The following is a 5,793-nucleotide window of genomic DNA, read 5'->3' on the forward strand; positions in this document are numbered from 1 at the left end:
CTAAGATAGGTGTAAGGGCGGCTAGATGTATAAGGGTTGCACTACGACGAGCATATGATACGAAGAACAATGCTAACCCTAACACATCTAAGATAACTACGTTGCTCGCCATCAAAAAGGCTTCAGCACGAGCAACGCATGAACAACGTAGATAGGCTTGTGCTGCCTAGATCGCAAGATGCGATCTAGGCAGCATGGTGCTACCGGAGAAACCCTCGAGACGAAGGAGTTGGCGATGCGCCGAGATTTGTTTGTGTTGAACGTTGGTTGTTGTTTATTTCATAAACCCTAGATACATATTTATAGTCCAAGGGACTTTCTAATTCAGGCGTGCACCTAACCGTGCACGGGTAAAACTCTATCTCCTAACCGACTCGTAATCTAATATGTTACAGATACACGGGCAATTAGCCCAAACTTGGTACACAAGGCCGATTCACGTATTTCTTCCATGTATATTCTTCAAACCCATCTTGATCGCGGCCCATCTCCTGATTTAGCCAAAATCTGGTGATAACACTTGGATACAATAAAGTTAGCATAATCAGCGTACCAAGGACTATCTCGCGAGCTCACCTTTATTACAGCCAATTGTTCATTTGGAAAACTATCATTAACAAGAACAGGATCATAAGTAATATTTTCCAATCTAGACAAATTATCAGCAATAGGATTATCAGCACCTTTCCTATCTATAATATGCAAATCAAATTCTTGCAAAAGAAGTACCCATCTAATAAGCCTTGGCTTAGCATCTTTCTTTGTCATAAGGTATCTAATTGTAGCATGATCTGTATGAATTGTAACTTTTGAATCAACAATATAGGATCTAAACTTATCACAAGTAAAGACTACAGCTAATAATTCTTTTTCAGTTGTAGCATAATTTCTTTGAGCAGCATCAAGAGTTTTGCTAGCGTAATGAATAACATTCAATTTCTTATCTACTCGCTGTCCAAGAACAGCGCCTACAGCAAAATCACTAGCATCACACATAATTTCAAAAGGCAAATTCCAATCAGGAGGTTCAACTACGGGAAGCGGTTGTTAAGGCTTTCTTTAGAGTTTCAAAAGCTTCCTTACAATCATCATCAAAAACAAAAGGTACATCTTTTTGAAGAAGATTAGTAAGAGGCTTTGAAATCTTGGAGAAATCTTTAATAAATCTCCTATAAAACCCAAGCATGACCGAGAACACTACGAATACCTTTAACATCCCTAGGATAGGGCATCTTCTCAATTGCTTCAACTTTAGCTCTATCAACTTCAATACCTCTCTCGGAAATTTTATGTCCCAATACAATTCCTTCATTAACCATAAAGTGGCATTTCTCCCAATTAAGAACAAGATTAGTTTCTTCACATCTCTGCAATACTTTATCAAGGTTTCGCAAGCAATTATCAAAAGAATTCCCATAGACAGAAAAAATCATCCATGAACACCTCTACAATACTCTCACAAAAGCCATGAAAAATAGCAGACATGCATCTTTGAAAAGTAGCAGGAGCATTACATAAACCAAAAGGCATACGCCTATAAGCATAAGTTCCATAGGGACAAGTGAAAGTGGTTATCTCTTGATCTTTAGTTTTAACAGCAATTTGTGAAAACCCAGAATAACCATCAAGAAAGCAAAAATGAGTATTTTTAGACAACCTTTCTAACATTTGATCAATAAATGGTAAAGGGTAATGATCTTTCTTAGTAACCTTATTAACTTTTCGATAATCAATGCACATTCTATACCCTACAACTACTCTTTGAGGGATGAGCTCATCATTATCATTAGGCACAACGAGTCATTCCTCCTTTCTTAGGAACGCAATGCACAGGACTAACCCATCTACTATCGGCAATAGGATATATAATACCAGCTTCAAGAAGTTTTAATACCTCATTCCTTACCACATCCTTCATCTTCGGAATTAGACGACGTTGATGTTCAACAACAGGCTTTGCATCATCTTCCATATTGATAGCATGTTGGCAAATAGAGGGAGAAATCCCCTTCAAGTCATCAAGAGTATAGCCAATAGCTCCTCGGTGTTTCTTCAATATTTCCAATAACCTTTCTTCCTCAATATCTGGAAGCTTAGAACTAATAATAACAGGATATATTTTCTTATCATCAATATGAGCATACTTAAGATTATCGGGCAATGGTTTTAAATCAAAAACAGGATCTTCCTTTGGTGGTGGTGTTGTACCTAGATCTTCAACTGACAAGTCATGTTTAAGAATAGGTTGACGAAGGAAAATTTCATCAAGCTCATTTCTTTCTTCCCTAAAGACTTCACTCTCACTATTCTCCAAATGTTGCTGTAAAGGATTATTAGGAGCAAGAGCAATAGACGCACACTGTTCAACTCTAAAATCATTATTAGGCAAATCAGCTTTATAAGGAGTTTTGGCAAATTTAGAGAAATTAAACTCATAAGATTCATGATGTCTACGGGTGCTTCTATTCTTGTAGACAGTGTTGGGCCTCCAAGAGCAGAGGTTTGTAGAACAACAGCAAGTTTCCCTTAAGTGGATCACCCAAGGTTTACGAACTCAGGGAGGAAGAGGTCAAAGATATCCCTCTCATGCAACCCTGCAACCACAAAGCAAGAAGTCTCTTGTGTCCCCAACACACCTAATAGGTGCACTAGTTCGGCGAAGAGATAGTGAAATACAGGTGGTATGAATAAGTATAAGCAATAGTAACGGCGCCAGAAAAGTGGTTGCTGGCGTGTGGTTGATGGTGGTAATATTGCAGGAAGTACAGATGCAGATAAAACAAGTAAACAAGCAGCGGTAGCGATATTTAGGAACAAGGCCTAGGGATCATACTTTCACTAGTGGACACTCTCAACATTGATCACATAACAGAATAAATAGATAGATGCTAGACTCTACACTCTCTTGTTGGATGATGAACACCACTAATCGTGTAGGATTACACGAACCCTCAATGCCGGAGTTAACAAGCTCCACAATATTCGATGTTCATGTTTAAATAACCTTAGAGTGCATGACAGATCAACATAACCAAACCAAGTACTAACATAGCATGCACACTCGTCACCTTCACACTACGAAAGGAGGCATAGATCACATCAATACCATCATAGCAATAGTTAACTTCATAATCTACAAGAGATCACAATCATAGCCTACGCCAAGTACTACACGATGCACACACTCGTCACCATTACACCGTGCGGGAGGAATAAACTACTTTAATAACATCACTAGAGTAGCACACAGATAAATTGTGATACAAAACACATTGCAATCATAAAGAGATATAAATAAGCACTTCACTATGCCATTCATAACAGTGAATAAGTATTCTGTGAAATATAGCCTAAGAGACCCACACGGTGCACACACTGTCACCTTTACACACGTGGGACAAGGAGTCTCCGAGATCACATAAGTAAAACCCACTTGACTAGCGTAACGACATCTAGATTACAAGCATCATCATATGAATCTCAATCATGTAAGGCAGCTCATGAGATTATTGTATTGAAGTACATAGGAGAGAGATTAACCACATAGCTACCGGTACAGCCCCGAGCCTCGATGGAGAACTACTCCCTCCTCATGGGAGACAGCAGCGTTGATGAAGATGGCGGTGGTGTCGATGGAGGAGCCTTCCGGGGGCACTTCCCCATCCCGGCGGCGTGCCGGAACAGAGACTCCTGTCCCCCAGATCTTGGCTTCGCGATGGCGGCGGCTCTGGAAGGTTTTCTCTGGTTTCGTCGAACGTGATAGGGTTTTCGCGACGGAGACGTTAAGTAGGCGGAAGGGCAACCTCGGAGGGGTCCTGGTGGGACCACACACTAGGCCGGCGCGGCCAGGGCTTGGGCCGCGCCGCCCTACTGTGTCCCCACCTCGTGGCCCCACTTCGTTTCCCCTTCGGACTTCTGGAAGCTTCGTGGAAAATTAGGACCCTGGGCGTTTATTTCGTCCAATTTCGAGAATATTTCCTTACTAGGATTTCTGAAACCAAAAACAGCAGAAAACAGCAACTGGCCTTTCGACATCTCGTCAATAGGTTAGTTCCAGAAAACGCATAAATATGACATAAAGTATGTATAAAACATGTAGATATCATCAATAATGTGGCATGGAACATAAGAAAATATCGATACGTCGGAGACGTATCAGCATCCCCAAGCTTAGTTCCTGCTCGTCCCGAGCAGGTAAACGATAACAAAGATATTTTCTGCAGTGACATGCCATCATAACCTTGATCATACTATTGTAAGCATATGTAATGAATGCAGCGATCAAAACAATGGTGAATGACATGAGTAAACAAATGAATCATAAAGCAAAGACTTTTCATGAATAGTACTTCAAGACAAGCATCAATAAGTCTTGCATAAGAGTTAACTCATAAAGCAATAAATTCATAGTAAAGGTATTGAAGCAACACAAAGGAAGATTAAGTTTCAGCGGTTGCTTTCAACTTATAACATGTATATCTCGTGGATATTGTCAATGTAAAGTAATATAACAAGTGCAATATGCAAGTATGTAGGAATCAATGCACAGTTCACACAAGTGTTTGCTTCTTGAGGTGGAGAGAGATAGGTGAACTGACTCAACATAAAAGTAAAAGAAAGGCCCTTCGCAGAGGGAAGCATTGATTGCTATATTTGTGCTAGAGCTTTGGTTTTGAAAACATAAAGAGAGCATAAAAGTAAAATTTTGAGAGGTGTTTGTTGTTGTCAATGAATGGTAGTGGGCACTCTAACCCCCTTGCCAGACAAACCTTCAAAGAGCGGCTCCCATGAATTATTTTTATTTTTGGGTGGCACTCCTTCCAACCTTTCTTTCACAAACCATGGCTAACCGAATCCTCGGGTGCCTGCCGACAATCTCATACCATGAAGGAGTGCCTTTTATTTTAGTTTTATTATGATGACACTCCTCCCCACCTTTGCTTTCTCAAGCCATGGCTAACCGAATCCTTCGGGTGCCTTCCAACAATCACATACCATGGAGGAGTGTCTATTTAGGTTAATTAATTTGGGACCGGGAATCCCATTGCCAGCTCTTTTTGCAAAATTATTGGATAAGCGGATGAAGCCACTAGTCCATTGGTGAAAGTTGCCCAACAAGAATGAAAGATAAACACCACATACTTCCTCATGAGCTATAAAACATTGACACAAATCAGAGGTGATAAATTTTGAATTATTTAAAGGTAGCACTCAAGCAATTTACTTTGGAATGGCGGAGAAATACCATGTAGTAGGTAGGTATGGTGTACACAAATGGCCTAGTGGTTGGCTCAAGGATTTGGATGCATGAGAAGTATTCCCTCTCGATACAAGGTTTGGGCTAGCAAGGTTATTTGAAACAAACACAAGGAAGAACCGGTGCAGCAAAACTCACATAAAAGACATATTGTAAACATTATAAGACTCTACACCGTCTTCCTTGTTGTTCAAACTCTTTACTAGAAATTATCTAGACCTTAGAGAGACCAATTATGCAAACCAAATTTTAGCAAGCTCTATATATTTCTTCATTAATGGGTGCAAAGTATATGATGCAAGAGCTTAAACATGAGCACAACAATTTCCAAGTATCAAATTATCCAAGACATTCTACCAATTACTACATGTAGCATTTCCCGTTTCCAACCATATAACAATTAACGAAGCAGTTTCAACCTTCGCCATGAACACTAAAAGATAAAGCGAAGAACACATGTGTTCATATGAACCAGCGGAGCGTGTCTCTCTCCCACACAAGCATGAGGATCATATTTTATTCAAACAAAAACAAAA

This window comes from Lolium rigidum, chromosome 1 (assembly GCF_022539505.1).
Source record: "Lolium rigidum isolate FL_2022 chromosome 1, APGP_CSIRO_Lrig_0.1, whole genome shotgun sequence".
Lineage (NCBI taxonomy): Eukaryota > Viridiplantae > Streptophyta > Magnoliopsida > Poales > Poaceae > Lolium > Lolium rigidum.